Source organism: Harpegnathos saltator, unplaced genomic scaffold, assembly GCF_003227715.2.
Source record: "Harpegnathos saltator strain DR-91 unplaced genomic scaffold, Hsal_v8.6 scaffold779, whole genome shotgun sequence".
In the NCBI taxonomy this organism is placed as follows: Eukaryota; Metazoa; Arthropoda; class Insecta; order Hymenoptera; family Formicidae; genus Harpegnathos; species Harpegnathos saltator.
In genome coordinates, this window is record NW_020230625.1 from 1,463,286 (window position 1) to 1,490,314 (window position 27,029).

The 27,029-nt window shown below is 51.5% G+C and overlaps 1 protein-coding gene across 1 annotated transcript in view; it reads right to left on the reverse strand.

Annotated features, from left to right (window-relative positions):
- PlexA (plexin A) overlaps window positions 1-27,029 on the reverse strand; it is a 207,175-nt gene that overhangs the window by 95,373 nt on the left and 84,773 nt on the right. The gene's annotated exons all lie outside the window — the stretch shown is intronic.

Consider the following 27,029-nt stretch of genomic DNA (forward strand, 5'->3'; position numbering starts at 1 on the left):
AGAGAGCGCTCGATACAATCCGCTCGGGTCGGGAACGCGGTCCTGCGTAGCTATGTTGAGAGAGATAGGGAGGAAGAGAGAGAGAGAGAGAGAGAGAGAGAGAGAGAGAGAGAGAGAGAGAGAGAGAGAGAGAGAGAGAGAGAGAGAGAGAGAGAGAGAGAGGGAGAAAGAGAGAGGATTCACGGTTGACGGAAAATGTTTCGGGCGAAAAGCACAAAGTCGCGAAACGCGCTGCGATATATCGTAGCGGCCATTTCGTTGTACTTTCAATTGCGCGAGCCAAATATTTGGCCGCATGTCGTCGTATTCCGGGCGAGCGCGTAATATTCGCCGCGTCCTCGAAAGCGGCCATCGCGCGCGCTCGCGTCCGATTAATTTTCTGAAGCTGCATTATAATACATAGTTTTGCGTTATTTCGGCACGTTTAAACGGACTACGCGCGGTCGCATGGATCGCCGAGAATTATATGCTTCCGCTTCCGGTCAGAGAACCGGATTTATTCGCGTATTTTATCAAAGGACGATGCGGCGTCCCACCGACCGCCGCCGCCACCAACACCACCATATCGTGATGTTACATTGTTAAAATTGCACTCCACTGTCACGATGTATTTTTAATTATTGTAACATATTCTCTTGCGGCCGCGTAATTTCAGCGTCGCATTGTATAAGAAATTAAACGGAATCAAATTGACCGAGCATTTTACGCAGCTGTGTATTTTTAATTAGCGCGCCCCGTCTTTTTTTTTTCTCCACGCCGCAGTTTAATGTAATCGTTGCATTTTCCAGCGTAACCGCGGCGAGCTCGCATTTTTTCCCGACCGGGCGGATTCCTTGGCTAAGGCGGAACGGAACGAGGGAGAGAGAAGGAGGTTGACTCTTTTCTACGACAGAAATTGAGATGAAACGACGCGACACTCAATGTTCGACGTTAAGTGCCGCGGTAATTAAGCATGTCGCAACGAAACATCGATCCGAAACGCGCTCATCTGCAAGTTGCATAAGAAATAATACGAGGTTTAATTGCGCAGAGTTTCGCATGCGTCGCTTGCGCGCGCTCCCTTGAAAACCGCGCCGGTTTAATGAACGAAGTTTGCGTGGCCGGATCGATTGATAAGGCTACTCCGAATTCCCCGTGACTCGTTAATAAATAAGTACAGACGGTAATTATTCCCACATAATAATAATAATAACACAGTACAAATGCAAGAAGTAAAACGCTAAATCGTGACGTGTGTACGCTTCTCGATTTGGTCGCTTCTCCGACTTGTGGTAGTGAGTCCAGATTGCAAAAACGCCCAATGGCGAACGCGAATCTCCGCTAAAACGTCGGAATGTTGAGACGAGCGTTCGATTTCGGTATACTTCGGTGCCTTCCGATTTCTTTTTTTTTTTTCTTTTACATCGGAGCTTAACACGATTAACAAGATAAACGCAAGTCACCGCGATCGTCGTCACGGCGCGAATCGCCGCGGCTCAAGAGCCTCCGTCGCGCTCTGTTCCCGTATTTGAGCGCATTTGCGATATTGACGGCGACGCGTACAAACATATCTCTATCGCCGGTCGGCATCGTCGGCGCGCATTTCGCGCGCGCGGTGTATCCGCAATTTAATTACCGCGACGGGGCAATTGCGAACGACGTCGAAACCCACTGTCTCCCGCTGCAATAACGAGAAACGATCTATCCCTGATCGCTAAATTCTGATCCCCCACCTACAGCCGGTGCGCGGCAATTAAATTCTGACTCGCCGTCGCTGCCGTCTACGGTTCCTCCCGCGTTTCTCTCTCTCTCTCTCTCTCTCTCTCTCTCGAGTAGATTGGCCGGCGCGATGCGTCTCTTGACGCGTCCCTCTTCCCCACCCTCCGCGGTAACGTGACTCGAAGCTCCAAGATCGTCTTCTCTTGTCGCCCCACCTCCCTTCCTTTCTTTACCTCGGAGAACAGCTCCGGTATTCGTCAGGTGTAACGCCGCTTTTCGCACGACGTATTTTCGAATCTTTAAAAATCGCGCGTGCGCGCGCGCGCGCGCGTACATGCACGCGATGTCAGTCCGGTCACGCCCGGTGGGCAAAAACGTCGAAAGTGGCGACTTCGATTTTCATCGGTAATGAGGGGGGAGTTTCTTGCCGATCGCATGGAAGATCGTTGAACGTGAAGACTCGGGAGATCGGCGGATCTGTAACGATTTCTCCCGCTTGGCGATTTGCTTCCCCCGAGCGGAGCAATATTTGGCGGCGATCGTCGGTGCATCACCGCGTTCGTTTAGGCAGATAGCGCGAATAGACATCGCACGCGAGGGTATCCGCAGAGAGACAGAGAGAGAGAGAGAGAGAGAGAGAGAGAGAGAGAGAGAGAGAGAGAGAGAGAGAGAGAGAGACAGAGAGAGAGAGAGAGAGAGAGAGAGAGAGAGAGAGAGAGAGAGAGAGAGAGAGAGAGAGAGAGAGAGAGAGAGAGAGAGAGAGAGAGAGAGAGAGAGAGAGAGAGAGAGAGAGAGAGAGAGAGAGAGGCAGAAAGCGACTGTATAAACGAAGGGGCAGTGAAAGGAGACGCGACGCAGCGTCCTGTCGCAGCGAGATTCACGTAGAAAATCGCGCTTCCCTTGGATTTTCCTCGTCGTTCTCGTTCTCGCGTCGTATTTCCCCCGGCGACCGTCCTCCGCCGCCCGCCTCCTCTTCGACGCCTCGCGCAATACCCGCTGCCGGAATGCTACCGAGGACAGCTGCCATCCCTCGTTCCTTGCGGGATACCAACGGTAAGTTACCGCGGCGCAGGGTAAACTTACCAATGGCATCCAAGTGGACGCCACCCTTGGTCACGTTTCCGCTCACGGTCTCGCCATTTGTTTGAAATCGCATAACGCTTACACGAGCCGCCATCGTCGGTGGCGTCGCGCCGGTGTTTCCCTCTTCTTACTCGATTTCCCACTCTGTTTGTTTCGCCCTTCTTACTATTCGTTCCCTTGCGCCCCCGCCCGTGAAAACCCTTTCCCGGAGGACGTCGGCTTTCTCTCTGGCCCTTCTGGCGTTTTCCCTTCGGCGGCGAGACGAGGGGAAACAACACGTTTCGCGTTACGACGGGTGTCAACTGCGAGGATAATTTGTAAGAAAGCTCTGGTTAGAGAAAGCGCTTAGTCGGCTTTCATGACGCGCACCGTCGGGAATTTTAAGCGACGATGCCCTCCTCCTCGAAAATAATATTTTTATTTCGACGAGAAGAGAAGCAAAATCTCGCACATACCAGGTTATTCAATTAACACGCACACGACTATATAGCGACTTTAGACGTGATCTTTCCTGGTCTCTCTCTCTCTTTCTCTTGAAATAAATAAAGTTACATGAGAAAAACCGAGAAAAATTCAGAGGACCCCATCTAGAATTTAGCGCGGAGACAGAATATTATAATTATAATTTAATTACTCGCGACTGAACGTTATCCTCGTCGACTTCGTTAGCCGCAGATATTTCCACGTCGTACACAAGCAGCCGAAGAATATTTCTGCCGCTAAATTCATTAACAATCGCGACGAGGGTTGACTAAGATGGCGTTTCGGAGATCTCACAAATGTTTCGTCAGCGTAGTACCGACGAGTGTAATTCGCTTAACCCGCGTTTATGCGAGTCGCGAACGTAACGGACGAAGGGAGAAGTGCGAAGTGCCAGGGCGGTGCTGAAACGCGCTCGAAACGCCGGCTGCTGTCGCGTTCCCGATTTCGTCGACGATTAATCCCTCGCAATATCTCTCCGATATATTTATTGCCGCACCAAATAAAAAGATATATCTATATGTATGACAGAGACGCGTTGTGCATTTTGTTCGTGTCGAAACAAGCTCAGCCTCTGCAGCATCGCGATGAATGTTCGAATAGGGAGAGACAATTAATCATATTAATCATTAATCATATAATAAATGAAGCGTAAAGAGATCAGTCTCGTTTCGCATTGAACGATGGATTATCTCCAAGTCCCCGATTAACTTGTGTCTCGTGTATTATCATCCATCCCACACAGATGCGTCCTTACGACGTTTCAGGACACGTTCATTAAACGTAGTCCGCGCGTAATTCGCGCGCGACGTAACTCGTGTCCGGCAGAAATCTTTTTTCATTCCGATGAACAGCGCCTCGAGACACAAGCCTCACGGACGTACGCAGAACGCGGAACACGGAAATCGCAGAAATACACTCGCACGACTCGGTGTCCCTTTCCAACGGTAATTAATTAGCGTAATGATTCGTCCGGGTAAGCACTCGTTTCGTTCGTCTGTAACGAGTTGAGTTCCGTAAAGTTTCGCCGACCTCCGCAACGTTGCTGATGCTGCTCCATGGCTATCCTATCCGAGCCCGCCTGCCCTCTGCCCCCCTCTCGCCGTCCCGCAGCCGACCGTCTCTCATCGAAATTCGTATCGCAATTTTAATGAGCGACAAGCTGTGCAAACATATCCGCGCAAGCGCTTAAGCGGAATCTTGAGTGCAATAACGACGTCGTAGGAGCCCGCGCGACCTGCAAATTGCCGGCGCTCGCGTGGTTAATGAAAAATACCGTAAGACGCCACGATTTAATTACGTCCACTTTTCCGAACAATTATACCGGTTCGTCACGTGACTTCCTCTTAGTCATCAATCGTGATTCTTGCTTCAACTTACGCTCAGTCGTCTCCGGTCGCAACATTCGTGCTCAAAAGTGCAGCATCAGACGTTTCTTTTTGCCGAAACATGTCGCGTATAACGTCATAAATTATTATTTTCTTGTCCGCTCGTGCCCTTTCTCTCTCTCTCTCTCTCTCTCTCTCTCTCTCTCTCTCTCTCTCTCTCTCTCTCTCTCTCTCTCTTTCGCTTTGTCGCTTTCCACCATGGCAACTACTTAGCAGATTGAAGAGCGAGACGACGACGGCGGTCCTTTTTGCGATAGCGACCCGCTTTCGCAAATTGCCTTTCGATGTCGCGTGGACATTGCGAGAGAGCCATGTTAATATACACCGATCGATATGCGCCGATGAATAACGTATCGACGTGATCTCATCGAGTCCGATCCGCTTAAGAGGGCCAGGCATTAATTTATACGAGTGCATATTGCTATACCTTCGAGCGTAGATTGAACTTACCGAAAGAACCGACGAATGAAAAATTGATTCTCGATTAGAAGCAGCAGCAGCAGCAGCAGCAGCAAAGCAACAGAGAAGCAGCAGTTCGCGTCGGAGTCGAATGGAACAAGATGAAAAAGTGACAAAGAAAAAGGGATGACGAAAAAGAAAAAAAAACGCGGAACAGTGTCGAGAAGTAGCGGGATGAAGATTAAAAAAGTATTCTCGTCGTTGTCTTTTTAGATTTTCCAAAGGGAGACGAGAAGAATCTCTCTCTTGCTCTCCTTCTCTCTCTCTCTCTCTCTCTCTCTCTCTCTCTCTCTCTCTCTCTCTCTCTCTCTCTCTCTCTCTCTCTCTCTCTCTCTCTCTCGCCTTCCATTTTCGAGACAGTCGATTCTCTGTCACGAATTTCTCATGTCGCATTTCTGGCTCGATCGTTTCGGAGACACGATCTACGTACCTTTCAACCTTACACACACATACACATATACGGGCGCGCACGCGCGCACACACACACACACACACACACACACACACACACACACACACACACACACACACACACACACACACACACACACACACACACACACACACCGGTGCATATCACGGGCGCATTAATGGCCGTTGGAGCAGGCTTCCGAAGCCTTGTCGGCTCGTACCGACGACAGATTCGGGACGTAAATTACGCAAAATCCTCGAGAGCGCCCGGTGAACGACGCGTAACCTAAGGTGAGATACTTCGGGACAATATTTATTGAGATCGATCGAAAGACGGGCCGCGAGACGTGCCGGCTCGCGTCCGCCGCGGTAACTCTTAAACGTCGCTCGAACGTCTGAATTATTCATCCAATGTGCGCGCAACTCTCTCTAACTTCTCGCGTTACTCGCAGCCGGCGTGGACGCGCTACTTTTTAATATAAAAATATACAGGGCGTATTTGTCGTCGGAAAGTGGACGCGCAGATCGGCTCGGCGCAATTGAAACCGCGGAGGGAAGGGGAGGGGGAGGGGGACGGGGGGATGAGGAATAGCGAGGAAAAATAAGGCTAACGGAGGAGACGACTCGCGCGCGAGAGTTCGATCACCTAGAGTACATCACCGCAGTACCGCCAGCATCGAGTCGATGGCGGAAACTGACGGATAAAGCAACGACGCTGATGCACTCGTCGACTCTGAATGATTTTTAGCAGCGCTGCGCGGTTTTCCGCCTCTCTACCTAAAGTCTCAAAACAGCGCGAGAGTGCGCATTATGCAGCGTTCGTAACAATTTACTCGCAACAGCGACCTAATTTTCGCGGGGGCGTTATGTAGTCTCTTCAGCCACTTGGACCGTCGATTTAACTCCCGACGGAAATCCGGGCGACAGAGATGCGAACGGAAATGCAGAAACATCGCGTGCACACGCGAGAAAGAGAGAGAGAGAGAGAGAGAGAGAGAGAGAGAAATAGAAGGGCCGTCGCTCCGACGGAATGGAGACACAGCAACGCGTTTAAATGTTTATTCCGCCATTTAATTGTCCATCACGGCAGGTATTCCTTCCTCAATTCCCGGTGACTACGAGAGGAGCAATAGCTCGCGGAGAGAGAGAGAGAGAGAGAGAGAGAGAGAGAGAGAGAGAGAGAGAGAGGCGTCTCCATTCTCTCCCTCTCCGTCCCCCTGCCGCTCGGCTGTCCATGAAAGAATCGAGCTTAATGGAGTCAGCAGAAGGAGATTCGAGCGCGAGCGAGCGAGCGAGCGCGCCGCGACGAGCTCCTTTCTCGCATTAATGCGGCGCACTTCCTTTTTACGCGCGTAATGCCTGCTAACGATCCGCCGCGAAATGTGATAACCGCGAGGTCGCCGGGCAGTCAGCGGGATTTCAAAAAGCCCCAGGAACATAAAAAATGCAATTTACCGACGACCGATGCGCGCTCAAAGACAGCAATTCCGCGCGCCCGCACGCTCGTTCGCGTCAGGAATATGAGATTAAAGCGTAAGGATGATTCCGACGATGGTCTATTTATCTATGTATCCAGCTAGCCGGCACCATCTACTTGCACCGAGTTGTCCCGTGAGCGCCGAGGTTTTCGAGAGGAGACACCGACTCGGCGGCGAGCAGGGAGGAATCGCGCGCGTACCATCGAGAGAGACGCGCGTGTGGAGATTCGTGATATTCTCGCTGTTGAAAACGCGCAGTAGAGAACGACTCGCACGCGATCGAGGTCGTCCGGCTTCGCGATAATTATGGAACATAGCGGAGCGCTGGGAATAAATGCGTATGACACACTGTGCCGAGAATTTAATATCGAATTTAATATCGCCTGAAAGCTCGTTGAGACGCGCGATTTCAGGATTATGAGGTTTTCGCTCGCTCGGTGTAGCCGCGCGAGCGAGAATCGAATTTCCCTCAATCCGGGACGATCTTTCCGCAATTCCGCACGAGCGACGTGCCCAAGATGGCACGCTGAGGACAACGGCGGCGACGACGACGGTCGTATCCTTTCCTCGGGAGTTTTCTTTGCCGAAGGAGCGGAATCGCGCTTAATGGAGTCAATGGGGGACAGAGGGACGATATTCGTCCGAAGAGAGAGAGAAAGAGAGAGAGAGAGAGAGAGAGAGAGAGAGAGAGAAGGAGAGATCGTTTCCCCGCATTAATATCACTTCGCGCTGGTTTTTCTCCGGTCCCTTTTCTATTTTTCGCATTATAAGGCTCCCCATTTACGACGGGCGCACGGAAAATCGAGAGGCATCCGGCGGCGTCCATTAGACCCCACGGGGGGAGGAAAAATATTTAAATCGCCCGGAGCTCGCCGCGGAACGCGAAACGATCGGATAATGAAAGCTCATTTCGTTCTTGATCGATCGACCCTGCAACCGGGAGGAAGAGGACGAGCTTCCCGAGAGCATGGGTGACGAGAGGGGGGCGAGGGGGAAGTGGGTATCCACCGATTTAATTAGTCGGAAGGGAAGCTACAAGAGAACGATTCTACCGACGGGCTCTGAAGAGCCGAACATTATAAAGCTGCAGCTCTCATTGTCTTCTACTGCCCTCCCTCCGCCACCTCGGTATTCCACCAGCTACGGCAGTTTCTTCCCTTTTTCTCGCCGCCCTGCAAGTGGGACAATGGTCGTGTCGAATGGTCGGCATTACTCGCCTCGCTCGTTCATCCCCGCTTCCTTTTTTCCCTCGCGGACGACGAAAAAAGCACATTTATCGCGCTAATTAAAAATAATGTAATAATAATTTGGCACGTGGAATGAGAGATAAAAGGAGCACTCGCTCGTCGCGTTTGCGCCAATTTCGGTCTTTGTCGACAATACGCTCCGGCGACGTTGCACAGCCAAATAATATTTTTCACCAGCGACGGCACGGACACCGTGTGTGTGTGTGTGTGTGTGCGCGCGCGCGCGCGCGCGCGTATGTATGTCTGTGCGTTCATTTCTTTTCTTGCCAATTTTCCCTTCGGTCTCGTTTCATCCAACGACTGCAAATTACCACCGCATCAAAATCACTTGTTCGACCGCACATCTCGCGTGTATCGGCGGAAACGCGACGTTCAATTGTCAAGGGCTATTAATGAGCCGCGAACCCCGGCCGCTATTAATAGTTCGATAATCCGTAACAATTAACGACGGAGCCCGAAGTTACAGTTTTGCGCGCATACCAACAATCACACAGCAAACAGACGAATCTGTTGCGCGCCGGTACACATCGCACATGCTACACATCGATGCTACACATCGTTCCTCCGCGATTAATTTTATCTTATTTACGACCTCGCGCCGTTGGCGCTTGGCATTGTTTCGTTCGCGATCGTCCCACCGCGCGACGTTTCCTCGGTGTGTCTCGGCATCGAAATCTGCGACGTGCCGATTACCGCACGCGTCGGCCTATCGTGGCTCTCGGCCGCGAAAGAGGCTCGATTATCCGCCGGGGATCGGGCGCGAAAGAGCCTCGTCATTATATTTAACGAACGTCGAGATATCCGGGGGGATGATGCGATTTGTGCTAAAGCGTCGCAGTTTGCAGCGAGCCGGAGCGCGACGCGACGCGACGCGACAAAATATGATAGCGGCAACGCCCGGTGGGGATCTGAATAATGCATGAGCGCATAGCAAAGTAAAATATACTTTGACCGTTGTAAAGGCAGAGATTCTCGTGTCGCGCGCTACATTCGAAAATCCGTTCCAATATCCGTCCCGCGGCGCGCTTCCCGCTCGTGCGACAACGACTGCGCCTCGCTGCGAAACAGAGCGCGGACTTTAAAGTCCGCTTTAAAGATGCATATATAGTATATGTACTCGGCACACGAGACGACCCCACTTTTTCGCTACGTCGCCCATCCGTAACTTTCGTGCAGAAATTACCCCCGGATCGAGATCATATGTTTATGTTACACCGAATCCTCTCCGAGACCCCGGAAAAATAACGATTAGCCGGGAGGATTCGCTGTATATCGCGAGTCTCTCTTTGAAAATTAGACGCGTTACGTTTCCCAGTTTCTTCTGTTTCACATTTCCGACTCGAGAATTCAATTTTCGAAATATCTCTGTCTTCCTCTCTCTCTCACTCTCTCTCTCTCTCTCTCTCTCTCTCTCTCTCTCTCTTTCCTACGATATATACAAGTAACGTATAGGGTGTATAAACAACATGGGAGCGAGTCCCTATAGACATGACCTTTCTTCTTTTGTTTATTTGCCTTATGCATACATAACTAAGAGCCGAATGAATAGACGAGCAGTTCGAGGTAGTAAACACAAAACAATAGATAGCATAACGATAATATAATTTAGACGCTCGTCGGTGGAGCGGTCGAGCGAGATACGGAGACGCACCGAGTGGCAGAACACCTTCGAGTCAGGCTGTCGCGTAATTACCTCACGCGATGATGGATTAAAAATGGCGGTCCGAATAGATATGCGCACACTCGAACCGCTGGCGGGTAGTCGGAGATCTCCAAGGGAAAGCGCACGAGGAAATCACCAACGTATCCCAGCCTAAAGCTCACCATCCAGCACCAAGAGGTACAATAGACATCAAGGGAAAGCGCACGAAATGTCCCTCTCAGCTGCTGGCTCAGATTACTTAGGTCATACCGGGCCCCCCCTCCCCCGGGAAAACGCACGGCGACCAAGGAAACGTCTGAATCGGACCGGTGTCGAAGGGGAAACGCACGGCGACACCGGTATTTGGAATTAAAAGAAATCAACTGATTGTGTAAGGGAACAATGCTCGACTCCGGTCACCCGATGAACATTAAGAAACAATGATTTGATCAACCACTCACCAACCTTCTGCACGAGTGGCGACGGCACTTCTCTTTCGGGCGTCCAACAGCGACTAACTGCCTACCTTTATCGCGACATCGTTTTTATGATCCGCGTCTCTATCCTCCAAACGTAAACGCATCGTTTTCCCCATCATTGACCTCACTGTGACCGTTATTGTTTTTCAACGCCCATTGTTTTCCGAATGCCCATTTCGGATTTTCATACGCAATACTCACACACCTCGTACGATATGAATGGTTAGGTATTACGAACAAGAATAAATTCAAAATTTTTGTTACAATTGTGTGCTTTTCTTCGAAGGTATACACACCAACACAGATCGACGGCATTCTTTAGAAGAGGAAAAGAGAAAGGGGCGAACAAGCAAAGAAGAAGAAAAAAATAAAAAAACGAATATATGTCTCACACAAGTACGTATCTATGAAAAACGCGAATACTCGCCGCCATGGAGTCACATGGAGCTCGTAAGTTCAACTTCCGAGATATTGGAATATCGTGGACTTAATGAGTGTATCACAAGCATGACGAATGGCGCAGAAAAAAGATTTCCGGGAAAGCGCGGGGGCGCGTTGCGGCGGCTATCGTCGGACCGGACGACTGGCGGGAAATGAATCGAGATACAGAAAGAACAGTATCCTGCATCGATATGACGTCCCACACTGTCCTACTCACCTTTTCCAGCGCCTTAGGTGGTCGTAACGTGTAAAATATACGGTGAAGTATACTTCGTCCGGTGGCTTTCGTATTTTACGATTGAATGCCGTCATAGTTTTTAAATTACGATCAGGCTTGACTTAAAGGATTCGGCGTGGTGGAGAAGAGAATTCGAGACGGATATATACAGGTCGCGAATTCTCCATTTTCTTTTCTATAACGGCACAACGTCCTTCGACGTCAGCGTCTAATCGCATTCACCACACGTTCAATTTCCAATTGAGCCGTACCATCGGACGACACAGAGGAAATTTAGAGTTAATGTTTGAAAAATCAGAGATGGAAAGAGAAAGAAGAGATAAATAAATAGATAAAGGAAGAAAGAGGGGGGAGAGAAGGGAGGGCCGGGAGATAAGCTATTTCCTCGAGCTCCGAGAAATATTATATTTCCGGCCAATGGTCGTTTTCACGAGCGGTTCTTCGATTACGAGCCAATTTGCCGGCCACTTGATTTCATTCGCGATCGAGCGCAGCAAGAGAGAGCACGAGGAGAAACAAAAGAAATTGGGTTTAAAGCGAGAGAGACCGGACGATACTGTCGCGAGGCGCGAGGGAGAACGTGGCACTGCCGGGCGAGATGGGCGAAGGGGAGATCGGCGGCGAGGAAAGAAAAGGACGAGAGAGCCTCCCGCCTGTCCCCTCGATTCCGGCGACAGTCGTCGGGCGAAATTGCGAATATCGAGTTTCGCCGGGAAGGTCCCCCCGCGCGCGGCGAATTCGTCCCGAGAGGAAAGAATCGCGTGGCAAGTCGAACGGAAAGCGAAGGGGCAGCGGGTGACGGCGCAGCCCCCCGAGCGGGAGGATAGAAAAGGGGCGGGAGGAGGGAACGAAGTCGATCCGAACACTGATTAAAAATACATATTAGGTCCGTGTGTTTAGGGAATACGATGGAAGCAGCGATAAGACCGGCCGGGGAAAATTGCACGGCGCATAGGGGACGCTTCGAGATACCTGACGTACGTATAAAAGCGTTCCCTCTTATCCTTGCGCGCGCGCGCGCGGTGCAAATTCCAAACGTCGTCGCGTCGTCGGCTCTTATTTCCGCCGCGGCGAAAATTGAACCGTTTGTAAATAATCCGCGTATTCTTGCTTCGATAATTGCACAAGATCCCTCCCTGCCTTCTTGCGCCTTGTCCCCGTTTCTTCCTTTAGCTCGCTTCAACACGCGAATCGATGTTAGCCAACTTGAGAATTTCACTCGGGTACACGCGGGTTGAAGGCAGCAACAACGCAGCGTGAGAAAAATTTCACGCGGCATTATAACAGCGGCTGGAAAGAAAGAGATTGAGAGAAATGGCGCATCGACGCCGTTGACGTTGATATACTCGTTAATTAATGCGCGACTATGTGTGTGTGTGCGCGTGTGTATGTGTGGGGACTCTTCGAGATAATGCCGGGCATATGAGAACACCATCGAGAGCCCGCGCGTTACTTTCTCAGGCATTAAATGATTGGAAGACATTCTCTAGTGTGGCGTCACAGTGTATGTCACCCCGCCGATGCAATCTCTTACCCCCTCCCCTCCCGTGTCTCACGGTAGTCGTTAAATTGATCAACTCGGCGGGATGAGAATTGAACGCTGGAAGTAATCAAGAGTCGGCTGCTCTATTCAAAGATTCGTTATCATGATAATGAAATTATTTTCCGCATCCGGCGTACCCTCGCTTCCTCGCGAGCGGTCTAAAGTTTTTCCTGGACGCCCACGCTCACGCGAACTACGGCGGAAAAGCCAGGAAGAATTAAAGGGAGTCGGGCATTAATCGAGATCGCGGCTGAGGATTAATTGAGTCCGTGGCCGGCGAATAAAAACGCGCGACCTTCGCGTCGCGCAAGATTGTCCGGTTAGAAGAGAGAACGAAGACGGCCGCGGTAGGAGACGAGGGCAGGAGCGGGGGGGGGGGGGGGCAAGGAACAAATGGCGTCTCGGTGTTTCTGAGGCTCTGTGAGAGGCGCGGCGGTGTAACGCCCCGGCGAAAATTATCCCGAAACCACCTGCTTCGTTCTCGTTATTGTAATGAAACTGTACGGTCTCTCAAGGCAAAGCGGAAATTTCTGCTCCTAAGATTTTTAATACGAGGGCCCGCGGCAAACTTCTTAGAAGCGGATTCAGGCGAGAAAGGGAGAAAGGAGAGGAGAGTGAATGAGAGAGAGAGAGAGAGAGAGAGAGAGAGAGAGAGAGAGAGAGAGAGAGAGAGAGAGAGAGAGAGAGAGAGAGAGAGAGAGAGAGAGAGAGAGATCGTCGTAATCATCGCAACACACTCTTCGAGCGTTTAATTATTCTCTCAACGTTCCAATAAACTATTCATTTCGTCTCTTCAAAAGAAGATTCGTATCATTACCCGGTCTGTGATTTTTACATAAACGGGTGGAGAATAATTCTTTCCAGTAAAGTTTTAACCGTATACACGGAACACGATAAAAATGAGAAAAAAGTTTACTCCGAATCGAAATTTTTTTAGCATCTATTTAAACATTCTCTTGGGTTTCCCTGCCGATTATTTTTGTATATTTTATAATGTGTCCTCTGGGAAAATTTACTTTTCAGTTTGGCGATGTTCTAAAAATTGCTTGATTCCGCTTCAGTTCGTATACGCCGTTTTCAGTTTGAAAAATGTCAAAGAAAAATAAAAAAAGAGAACAGAAAAACGAGAAAAAACAGGAATATGGAAATTCGGTCACGTTGAAAGATTCGTGCGATTGACACGAATATTTCAAAAAGAAAGAGAACACCGTTATATATATATATATATATATATATGCATCGACCGGCGCTACTCGCGTTTCCATTTTTAGCAGATCCCTCGCCTATCGCGGCCGGAGGTCTGTCCTTTTGTGGCGGGAACGATAATTGGCGGTATTATTACGACTGTTGAAACGCGGTCCGTTACAATTACGGTGAGGACCTCTCCGCCGTTATTCGGGGATAAGGGATGCGAATCATAAAGGCCGCCTAGCAACGAGCGGCGAGCATATATCGCAACGTTATATCGCCGGCTTAACGTTCCAGCCGGCTCTCGACTTCGCTTTTTTCGACAATATACACGGCGACGTACAAACCCCAACAACGTTACCCCGGTCGGTACTTCTCTTCGGCCGCTCCCCTCGCCCCCCTCTTCCCCGTGCAAGATACATGAATGTCTCGCGCGGTAACGACGGAGCGACCCTCGCGATGCAGCGCGGAGATCGAGATAATCTTGTTTGTTGCACGTGCATCGCGTATAATTGTAAGCCCACTTGAAAAAAACTGCGGGTAACACACGAATTGAAGTTTCGGAAAGACATTCTGAAAAAGCAGGCAATTTAATTTCTACGAACGTGTATATTTTATATAATGCATCATGTTCAGATAGTTCCTCGGCCTTTTAATAAGTCAATATCGAGATATTTGACCGCGATGGTCCCTAAATCGGCGGTAAAAGAGCAGCCACATTTTACGCGCGGGACTCACTAGACTTTCCGAAGTATCGCGATAGCCTAATAACCATCAACATACCGCTTGCAAAAAAACGCTTAAGACATCAGCTCGCATCTTTTGTCTCGTGTCTATAGGTCTGTTCTTTTCCTCTGCACCGCTGCACTGGTGCAGTGAGTTCGAGTGAGACAAGTATATCTTTGTCTCACTTTAACTTATTGCATCAGTGCAGCGGTGCAGAGGAAAAGAACAAACCATATGTCGACGTGTTTGCGACGAGCATGGGCCCTTTAATCTCAAGTTATAGCTCGCGCATGCGTCAGCGGGTGAACGATCGTCTGGTCAAGCGACCACGCAGTCGACCGATCAGCTGAGAGTGGGCAAAGGTGGGGGTAAGGCCGGACATTTAACTCGCAAGGCGAGTTTAAAGCACACGGAAAAACGTATTTTAAATAATCTTGCCGATTTTAGTGGGTCTGAATGTGCTGCAGATTAAAAAACGTACATACCCTTATTAAAGAACGTATATTTTTAAAGAACGTAAATATGCAACGTAAATATCTCGATAAATTTTCTTTTATCGAGAAATAAGGAGTAATTGGGAAAATTAGATCTAAAGTTAAATTTGATAAGAAAACAACATTAATCTGCAAAACGACACTTAACAAAGTTCTTTTGCTTATTTCGATGAATACTATTAATCGATTAAATGTCTATTCAATATCTTAAAATTTCTTTTTTAAAGTAGGCTATGATTCTCAAGTTGTAAGTGCAACACGGATAGTACGGAGAAGAGAAAAATCCTTATTATTCTTCTTGAATCAATTTTACATAGACTTATTTTTTTTCTTATAGGAGTAGAAAAATGTACTGCGTGCGAGAGAGTTTAAAGTATGAGAAATCTTACAGCGGCATTACGTAAATTTTTAGGTAACACAACAAGCCCGCAACTTCCCTACCTGAACCGCCGCGAATTTCGTACGCACAGCGTGCATAATCGCGTTTTATGTAAATCTTTCACGGCGACTGAGAATTACTCGGAAATAATTCTCGCGCGAGAAAGACAGTGTACGGGGGTAAATTGTATTAACTTCCCGCCGTCAAGCTAATTTGCATCTTTAGCTTTTGTATGCCGCTGAATTTTTGCCGCTTATGGGTCATTTATATGAGTGGCTAAATTTATCCCTTGCTTACGTACCGCGGGTTACGAACAGGTATATTACCGTGACAGACGCGACGCTTTTATCCGATGCAAATAAACCCATTTTTCTACCAGCACTACCAAAAACTCTGCAATTTGATATCACACGACGCTAGCAATTTTCATTAAACGCGGTGACGTTCATTCCTCGTAATCGGCAAAAAGCAAACACAGACCGAGCGTATTATTGCGACGGAAAGAATGAAAATAACGCGGGCGGTCGAGCCTCTCGCACCGTTTCTTTCGCGAGGGAAGAGAACAGGGGACGGGCAAGTCAAACCAACGTTTCATACGATGCGAGGCGGGTCGACACATTTTGTCGGATTCGGGGTTAAAACCGAGGCCGCGCGCGCTTCTATTTTTCTACGACGTACATTTTAGGATTTCTGTCTGTTTTTGATAAAAGTGTGTCGCCTAGTTCCACACTGTACACAAATACATACTCCTCTATTTTTTCGCTCGCTGGAACATACACACGGCCCACCGACTCTGCCTTCGCCACTAACAATCGCTTTTTCCCTTTTTCCTCGCTCATGCGCCAAAACGTAACCCGGGGGATCAAGTTGAAGCGAACGACTCGACGTTTACGGGGGGTTATATTTACCGATTGCGCGTTAATTGATTCTCCTCCGTGCGACGCTCGTAATTTCAGTCACGAACTTTCTGCTACGGGACGTCGACGACGACGGCGACGCACAGTCGCGCGGTGAAACCGTCGTATTTATCCACGTTTGCGTGCGCATACATACGTATGATGTGTCTAACATCGTGTGCGCCCTATGTATCGTACATTGTAGTAGTCCGAGTAGTCCACTTCTCTGAAGCTAACAGAACCTAATCGGCAAAATCCAACCGCATTCACTGAATTATCTGGCATCTATTTTGCAATCGTTTGTGCCACTGATTAAAATTTTATACCTTATGCAATTCCGGAAAAAACCTGCTGCTGCTGCTACCTTCATATGAAGCTAGCAGAAGCACATGAGAAGGAAAAAAGAAATACTGGAGAAAAGAAAAAAGCCAACCAGCAAAGAAAACGAAATTTGTACTGACTTGTGACCGTCGAATAAAACTTAACGTTTGCATTCAATTTCACGCAGAAACACGTCCTTATTACACCTAATTATATTAAGCTCAAGATCAAAGTACCTTTTCTTATTAGTGGCGGTAAATTAACACGAAATGGCTACTAAATAATCCAGTAGGTGCGGTTTGATTTTGCCGGTTTGGCCCTGCCAGTCCACTCCGAGGAGTGGGTAGTCCTTTATCGGGAGGCTCACGCCGGGTCTCGATTCGAGCGATAATCGATCGGATGGAGGCGTTCTCATAGCTGACAATGGCCCTTTATTCTACGAGTAGAGCGAGCGCGTACAGGTGCATGCGACGTATGGTGCGCCACATTAATGGCACTGTCGGCTCCGTCCCCGCGTACTTCCTCCCCCGTGATACAAGAGTGCCGAGAGACACCGAGTGTCCTGGGGATCCTGCTACTAATTTTAATGACAAGTTCTTCAGTTAATTTGACGTGTGCATTATTCCACGTCGGAAACGTCCGGACGCGGACGCGAACGCAGCCCTTCGCGGCGCACGAATACATTACGATTGATAATAAGAGGACTTTTCGCGAGCCGAGCGCGCGGCGATAGAGAGACGATAAAATGATAACATTGAAAATTTTAGCCGAACACCGGCATGTCGCCTCCAGCATTGACCGACTCGATCAAACGGGCTCAAATCGACTCGGTATTTTCCGGACGATCTAATTCGCACATGGATGCAACGAGGCGCGCGAGGGAGAGGTCGGGGGCAGACGGGGTTGAATGTATTCCACGCCATTGCTGTTCTACGCTAGCGTACGCCGACGTCGACGTAAGTAATTACGCTTCCGACCGTCGAATCGCGTGGAGACGGAGGCACGAAGATAAAAGTGGAAGTCGCGCCGGAGAAAGAGAGAGAGAGAGAGAGAGGTGAGGGCAGGGAAAGAGAGCGCAAGGATGTGCGAGGAAGCGGGGGTGTAGGTGGGTGAAGCAGCAAGCAGGCTGGTGGTCGCAACATACGCGTCGCGTACAAAAGAGAAAGCGAAGAGGCAACGAAGGGACGAAGAAGGGGGCGGGGGACGTTGCTCGAAATTAACCGGAACGTGACTATTTTCCAGCGACTCTTCCCATGCCGCGCGTCTTTCTCCGCATTTTCCCGCTTCTCATCCCCCTGCCTTTCACTCGTTTCTTTCTCTCATTCTCTCTCCCTCTCTCTCTCTCTCTCTCTCTCTTTCTCTCTGTCTCTCTGTCTCTCCTCTCTCGCGGGGAGATCTACGCGCGGGAGAACAGAGAGAGAGAGCCAGGAGAGGGTGGTTACGTGTGCAGGACGCTGGAAAAAAACGAAGTGCGGCTCCGAGGGGGTGGTGACTGTTATGTACCTACAAGGGATGAAACAAATGGCAAAGAGGGGGTGGGATAGAATGGAGTAAAGGCCTGTGCGTGGCTGCTGTGCGGGCGACTCGGCGGAGGGTCGTGTAACGAGCCGCTTCGTGATCGGCCAGCGGAGACGAGAGAGATCGGCTCGCTTATCGCGTATCTGCGGATTGATTCGAGCGTGGAAATATCTTAAACGAGACGGTCAACATCTGCTGACCTGCCAACCCTCCTAACCCTCCTCGGTTACTTCCAAGTTCCCGCTAACGGATGACGTTTATTAGTGCCGCCATACTATTGTTGGTTTTTCCGCCCGTGCATCGACAAGCTGTTTGCTCATCCCTCCGAGGCTCGTTTTAGAATTCGAGATTCCACAGGCCACGTGGAGGCTCTCGTTCGAACGTTGGAAAGATTAATCCGATCCGGAGGAACTCGACGGAATCGAGGTTACGAAGATTTGAGGGCGTACGTCACCGACGTTCGTTCCGGCCCCCGCCGGAAGAAAAGCGTTCAGTTCTTCACCGGGAATCTCATTACCGCGACTCTGTTTCTCGTCTTGCTCTCATATCTCATCGCGTAATCGCGCGTCGTCTCTCACAGTAACGGCGTGCGCGTGTCGCGTGCGATCTTACCGCGTTACACATCGGCCGAAAATTTCCCGTGAGCACGGCCATGCGGAAAATCGAGCCGGAATTTCCGCAGACTCGCACAATCTACGGCTCAAATGGCCCGGAACGATGGAAATTTTCGCGGTTATTGATTTTCCCGGCGTGGCACGGCTGCAGGTGCGCGCGTGCACATAATCCGACGTCAAAGGGGGCGTGAGCGGAAGAAGGGGGAATATATATATATATATATAAAAAAAGCAGAAACGAACCGCTACAACGGTGTCGTGCGAAAAATTTAACAGCGCAATTCCACGACCCTGCGAGCGACCGAGTTGTATTCATACTCGGCTGAGGAATGACGGAAGGGAGGGGGGGGGAGGGAGGCGGGCGATAAAAATGTTGCTCGCAGCGGCCCAAATATTTGAAAGAGGACAGGAGAAATCTGTTTGGCTGTCTACCTGATCATTTATATCCGTAAGCATATATTGCTCAGGACTGCGCAACTCGCGCACCACGCAAAGGTACTCTCCTCTCCGTTCCTACGAAAAGCTCCGTAGAATCATCCTGCTGCTCGAGCCACTCGATAATAATTGGCATGCAGCGAAGGCCAAGAGAATCACGTGTAGGCGAGATCCTATTCCTGCTCCTCCCACTCTAGCCTCTTTCTTTCTTCTTCTCTGCCACCTCCTCCTCCTTCTTCTGATATCTCGACGCTAACACGTCGGAGGAACTCGCTCGGCGCGCCAATTAAACGCTGGCGCGTCGAAACAAGGAAGCGAAGCGACGTTTCGCAAATTGCTTTTCTCACCCTACCCTCTCTCATCCTCTCGCCCTCCTCCTAACTCCCGCCGATCTTTCCCCTCGGACTTTCTCCGGCAATTCTCTCTCCGCACCTCACCTCGCCCCCTTCTCTTTTTTATTTCGTCCCGCGGGAGTCCGCGGAACTCGCGGTAGGAATTCGGTTGAATGATTCACTCCAAGTCGGAGTTCTCGTCGGCGCGGATGCAACGCACCGGCGGTGGTGGTGCGTACCAACTTCGGGAATTTACGATTGAAACAGTATCCGTGTTTTTTTTATTTACCAACGGCGAGACCGAACGTGTGCTTTAAACTGGCGCCGGTGCCGATTATTTTCCCGTTGGAAGAGGATGCCGGCCGCGGCTCCATTTTATCGAAAACAGATTACCAATGGAGATTTAATAGTTATACCCACGCCGCGTTTTTGCGCTTTAAAAGTACGTATTAAATATGTACGTCCCCGTGGACCGAAAACAAGAAAAGCACACAACACTCGATAAGCTCGACGCTGAATGTGTCAGCTCGCGCAAATTCGCGCGAGCGCGAAGATCCCTAACGCATTAGCCGCTAATCGTGAACAAGTGTGTTTACTTTACGCGCGACTCACGTCGAGCAGATGCACGTTCCTCGGCGAGCCTCGGCGGAGCACAGTTGCACATAAACGACGTGTTACCGCCGCCGTATTACGCGGCATCGGCATGTTGCGAGGGGAATAAAAGCAACGAGAATTTCCACGCGGAGGTCAATTGCGGTGCGGAAAATTTTGTGCGGCGAGCATACGTCGGCGGCTCCCGTAATTGCCGTGCCGTAGCATTCGGAAAATTATTAATACCGGTTAGTTTTATTAACGAGCGACCTCATTAATTCCGTAATTAAAATTGCGCGTATCAAAAGCACCGGCGCCGGCTGCGTCGCTCGGATTATTTATTCGTTTCAAACGAGAGGCGCTTCCTCGTGCGAGTGAGCACGAAGGGGGGGGGGAGAGAGAGAGAGAGAGAGAGAGAGAGAGAAATAGGCGATCGCATTCAACGTAAAATCAGAAAAGTGGAGAAGACGCGCGCAAAGCGCATCGATGACACGCGCTTCGGTCGGATGCGCCGGGAAACATTTCGCGCGGCCATCGCGATCGCGACGCGACGCAAACTACCCGTTGCAAATCGACGTCGCTGCGACCGCGAGCGCGTTGCATTTCGCTGTTAACTCTTTTTCGCCGGCGCGCAATAACGCATGGAACAATTGTCACCGTCGTAATGTATAATACGCCGCGGAACGCAAAATACACAAGTAGATAGATTCGCCGCGGGCGAGATTCCGCGTCAACCGTACAAGCGGCGCGAGATGTTGGTCGCGACGTGATCTTGCCGATCTTGCCGATCTCTCGTCGATCGTATGTACACTTCCAAGGAGCGTGCGAGCCTCTTCTCCGGCGAACGTGATTTACGAGATACGCGCGATGACGTGGACATCGACCGGCCGGAGCGACGTTTCATTCAACGAGCGAGCAAGTGTTACGCGGAACACTCCAGACACGATAAACTGCGGGTAGCACACAGTCCTTTATCGCGAGGCGTACGATTGGTGCGCGATTAATCGCTTTATGCTTATACTCGCGCGCCGAGGCAGCGATAGAAGGTAATTACAGGCCGCGTTCGATCGCCGGGGCGATTCGTGGATCCGCGACAAAAGTCGCAACCGGTGGTGGTGCGGACGGGACGATTTGAAGTCGCGTTCGTTCCAAGACGACTCCTCAGGAGCAGTATAGGCAGATAATCGTACCGCGAGGGCAGCTTGCCAGCGCCCATTAAAAAGGAACGATCATCGCCCGGCCATTCCGGCGTATCGATGGGCCCCCTTGCCCCCTTGCCCCTGGCCGCGACCTAGCTTCCCTCTCAACGAACCGGTATGCAATATGGAGGGAAGAAGCTGAGCGGAACGAAGGAGGTAGGGAGCGGCGGTAGAGAAGCGGAATAAAAATAACAGGAAGGAAGAAGAGTATCTCCCCGCCCCCTCCTACCCCGAGCGAGCCGCCGCCGCCGCCGCTCGGCAAGGACGAGGGGTGGCGCACGCGCACCCACGCGAGTGTCGGGACGGAAGATTCTAAATCGAATTTTCGGGCCGCGAGCACGGGGCACCGTGCCAGACGAGTCGTTAAAGCACGTATGTCTTCGAGAACGTACGCCACGATTCCGCCGTAATCCGCCGGCGCGAGTCCTCCCCGTTCAACGATACCGTCGAGAATACGCTGTTACATTGAACTGTCGCATCGAATTCAGGAGACGCCTGAATTCGCTCCCTTCGCGCCTCTCGCCGATGTAAATCGCGAACGCGCGCGTGGCCGTGGGCACAGTGCCTTTTCCCCGCCCTGTGGAGGGGGGATTTTCGAGCTTAATATTGAAGCGGCGCTTTTAATCACCGTGCGCGCTGCACACGGCGGCACGGCGATATCGGTCGATAAGCTGCGTTGGCCGCTGCATCGAACGATAATCAAGAGAACGAGGAGGACGGCGAGGGGACACTCGCGCTCTATGACCTGAAATTAGCGGAACAGAGAGAGAGAGAGAGTGAGAGAGAGAGAGGAAGAGAGAGAGAGGGAGAGAGAGAGAGAGAGAGAGAGAAATTAATGCGAGAGTAAATGTGCCCAGAGCGGAAGAAAGATAAAAAGGAATAAAAAGAGAATCCAACTGAGAGAATAGCGAAGCTCACGCACAAATTAGTCGACTGTCCATCGCGTGTCCATCGTCTCCGCGCCACGCTCGCTTACGGGCATCTGGCCAATCTCCGCGATAAGGCTCCGACGATAATTCCAGATGGTAAAAACAAAGTGCCCTTCCCCCATCCTTTCGAGCCAACCCTCCTACCTACCCCGGTGTGTCTCGTTCCCTAATCACAACTCCGCGACGATAAGGCCCCGAGAGATCGGGTTCAACGGGGCAGTGTGCCAGCCGTTATTAAAACGGAGCGACGACGGCCGAGCGATGATAGTCGGCCGCCGCAGGGCGGCTGGGTAGAACGAGAGCGGCACGTAAGGGAGGATGTTTAAGAGGGCGAGTCGCGAAACGGCAAGAGACAGTGCACAGGTCGAGAGGAGAGAGTAGGTATCAATGGGTAGCGCGCGCGGCCCGGAGGGTTCTTCTTGCCTCACCTTACCCCGCAAGCCCCGCGCTACGTCTTCGCCCATGCCTCGTAGCCCTTCCACCGCTCACCCAGCTCACCGCCGGAGGGCCACCCTCGCGTAACATGCCACCCTTCCTCGGGCGCAGCCGCTCGCCCCTGCGCGGACCAAACGAATTTCGCCAGGCTTAGCCCGGGGGTTGGCTGCCGCTTTAGGGCGCTCGGCTCACTCACCCTGTCTCTCTGCTCCTTCTCTCTCTCTCTCTCTCTCTCTCTGCTCCTTCTCTCTCTCTCTCTCTCTCTCTCTCTCTCTCTGCTCCTTCTCTCTCTCTCTCTCTCTGCTCCTTCTCTCTCTCTCTCTCTCTCTCTCTCTCTCTCTCTCGATCTCACCCTTCCTCTACTCGGTCTAGTCAGCTTCTTCCCTTACCGCCAGCTACGTTACCTTTCGTCGTCTTTCTCGCTCGCGCTTCCTCTATATCTATATCTCCTGCTTCCTCCGTATCCTGTCTCTCTCCCTCCCCGCTTACCCATCCTCTAGCTCTCACTCTCTCTTATCCCTTCGGCTTACGGAGCCCGGCGACTCCGTTGCCAAGTTTCTCGAGGGTTTCAACTCGATGTTGCGTACGCGCCGTGAAATACACTTAATCCCTAATTACGTAGCTCCGGGTTTACGCGATTTTTCGAACGGTTAAACGAGGTGCGCCAACGCGCGACTTGTTTTTCAGCTCGGTGTTTTCCGGTTCTCGGGAACGATCTGTCGGTGCGCCAACTCGCGCGCCGCGCTAAATTTATTCATTGTTTTATCAAATGTGCCTAAGAGGATTAATTAAACGCGACTCTGTCTGTCTCATCGAGACTAACGAATTATCGCGCGGCTTCGCGATAAAACAGGACTCACTCTCTCTCTCTCTCTCTCTCTATCTTTCCGCCGCCGCAAGCTCGGTTCCGCCTGTTTCGCAACGACTATCCCGCTACAATATCTCGCTCTTCTAATTCGCCCACATCGCGCGGACAAATAGCGAGGTATGAAGCCGAAGTCGTATCGTAACTCGTTTAACGCCACGGCCGACGCGTCGCCATCGTGCACAAAAGTCCGCTTTGTTTCCCAGGTAAAAACCTGCAGCGCCGCCGCGCGCGCTGCAGTAGTTAGACGGCGCGTTAGGTCGAATACACAGCTGTAGCGCTCTCGGCGAAGCTCGCAATCTCGCAGACGGATGCCCGACCACACCGAAATCTCGCGTGCGCGTCCGAGTTAAGGATTAACGGGTATGCATGATCCAGTGTTTCCAAGCGAAGTAATCCTCCCCGGCGGCGGAAGACGCGCTCGAGGGCCACCGCGCTGGAGAATGATGCGCCCGCGACGACGGCGCATCTGGACGCGGCCGGCTGCATGGGACGGCACTCAAGCAGCTTCCGTCCAATGCGACCCTCGAGAACGTAATGCACTTCCCATATCCGGGACAACCGGGTGGTCTCTCCAGCCACGTCGCTTCCGTCCGTGAGCGATCTCGGTCTCTCGGGCAGACGCGCGCGACTGCGAGCGACTGAATAAGCGATTCGAGAGAGCCCTGCGCGCGGCTGCATTTCCACGAAGAATGCGCCGCTTCGTTGGGCGACTTTCGAAACTAATGTTTCCTAATGATTACCGCGCGATAATCGCCGCGCACGAACAGTGAGCCGCGCGAGGATCTTGATAAGAGGTGGGGAAGATGAAAGGGCGCCTCGTGTTTGAACTCTTAATGAAGCCGCGCGCCGACGGTAGAGTCGCGCGTTCGGAGAAATGCCGTGATTCTTTCACATCGTACCGCTCGTCAACGCATGATATCGCCACTCCTCACCGTGTGAGCCGAGATATATCGGCTTTTTACACGGCTGTGCTTTACACGCACTGGCGGCGGCGGCGGCGGCGGCACAGCAGCGGTCGCTGGAAATGGACGGTAAATTGAAAGAGGCTAATGAATGCGCCCGGCGTTTGCTCAGCCTGCGAAACATCGACTCCTCTGCCTGACAGATCGCGTGTAATAGAAATTGTCGGTGCGATGTGGAGCAATATGCGGACGTAACGTTACGATACGCTGAAACTGTCTCCTGCGCGAACTGTCGTTTACCGCAAGCACGAAGGAGAAAGCTCCGGGAAAACGCCCGGAGATGATTCCACCACGAGGACGAGCAGACGCGCCGAACACGCGACGTCGTTAGGGAGGTTTGATTTTCGTCGGGACGCGAAACGATTAACCTTCCGGGGACGGAATGTCTTCTCTCGGCCGTCCTCTCGTCGATACGTTCCTGACCCCGCGGTACCTCCCGTACCTCTGACCCGCCGCAGCCCCTTAACCCATGACCTAACCCGGACCAACGAGTGCATTCCAGCCGCGACGGAACGCAAAAGAAAAAGAAGAAGAAACGAGAGAAAAGATGTCGGACGACGATAAATTAAAAAGGTTGGAGGTCGACGGCTCGCCTAAGTCAGAACGGTCAGAAAGGAGGAGCTCCGCAAGGTGCGCAGAGCTTTACGAGATACGATCGGGAATTGAGAGAGGGTACGCCGGGCGCTGAATGAACCTGACGTCGGACGGCGCGATTCGAAGTGGATAAAAGTTCACGCGGAAAGAGCAATATCGCGAGAAGATGAAGACGATGAGAAAAATAACCGAGTCTTTTCTTCTCCACGTCGTCCGGAAGATTCCTCGGCGAGTAAAGATAGCGCACTAATATAACTGTAATTAGAGAGGACGAGGGGAGTATACGATGAGATTCTTCACTGACTAATAAGTCTGAACGACGACTTAAGTTGCAACTATGTAGTAACGCGCAGCTTCTACGCGGTTCCGAAAGAGAGAGAGAGAGAGAGAGAGAGAGGAGGAGGAGCGCATCGATTCCGCACGGCAAAATTCTCGAGGAACGAAGAACGCTCAACAGTCCGGCGAGTCGATATAGACGCGAAGAAACACACCGTTCAAACATTTATAAAAGTCCGAGTGATAGTAATTAAAGACAGCATACTTGGGCGCTGGAGATGTTGCGCAAGCCGGCGGGGGCGGGGCGCTTCCGGGGAAACAAAGTTTCAACCCCCCCCTCTCCCCACAGTATACTCGGAATTTCCAAGTCCAAGCGGAAGACGCAAGATCAATAGAATCAGGAGGGGCTGCATAAACGAGATAAATACTTGGCTCACTAGACAGAATAGACGCAGGCTCTCCCTCTCCCCGCTCTTATTCCCGATATTTTACTCGCTCGCTCGAGGTTTTGCTCTCGCCCTCGCCTTATTGTCGCGGCGCGCGAGCCGAGAAGTTCAGCAGCCACCCCGCTTCTCCGCCTGCTCACTCCTTCGCCCCTTCGCCGTGGAACATTGAGATTTATTTACTTCCGCAGACACGGCGTGTAGTTCTGTATAATTTAACCGGTCGGTTCATTCTCGCTTCTGTGCTTATCGATGGCGAAACTCAAAGGAGTACACGCCGCTCGTGCCGCGGGGTGCCCGTGGAAACAAACCGCTCTCGATGCTCAAATAAACGTTCGCTCGCGATGTACTTCCGCGAGACGGGAGAACGAGCGTTTAACGAGGATGCAACGAGGCAATCGCGGCCGAAATCGCGGCGAGATTAATAAAGAAGAGATAGGAAGGAAAGATCGACAAGGGAGTGCCATAAAGGAAGAGGCGGGGTGAAGGGAGAAGACAAAACATCTCTATTATCCCGGAGCGATAAATAAATGCAGATAGCCGGACAGCCGGTGTGTGTGTGTGTGTGTGTGTGTGTGTGTGTGTGTGTGCATAAAAGATAAGAGCAAGAAACAGTCGAGTGGCGGATCAGCGGACGAACGCGGAATAATACTAGACTGAATATAAGTGGACGGGGGAGGGACGGGCGACAGGAGGAGAGCGCGAGCGAGCGAGCGAGCGAGATGTACTCCGGGAGATTGCATAAAAAATCGCCAGACAAATATCGCCCATGCAAAATACAATGTAAACCAGGATAAACCAAGCAAGAACAGCGAGCAGCAGGGCGGCCGGGGCAGGCGGGAAGGGGCTGGTGGTGCTGGTGGTGCTGGCGGGCGGGTGGGCGGGCAGGGGGAGACGCGAGAAAGGAGCGAGCACCCTCGGCGTAGGGGTTCGTCGATCGCCGAATCCCGTCGTCGCTCGGATCGGCGTTCTCCGCCGCTGCTCGGCCGTCGTCGCAACCCCCTCTCGGCGACTTTCTCTTTACCAACCCCCGCGCGTCGACGAGCAGCCACCCCCTCACGGTACCGACGAGCCAGGGGGCGCCGCGACTACGCACTATTGATTCGCACGGGAACAAGGGCGAGAGAGAGCCGGGGGCGGCGAGGGTGAGGAGAGGTGTTCCGGGTGGTCCAGGGACGGCGCTGTGCCCTCTTCGTCCGACGTGAAGGTGTTTCGGCGACAGCGATTCACCGGCCACGTTCC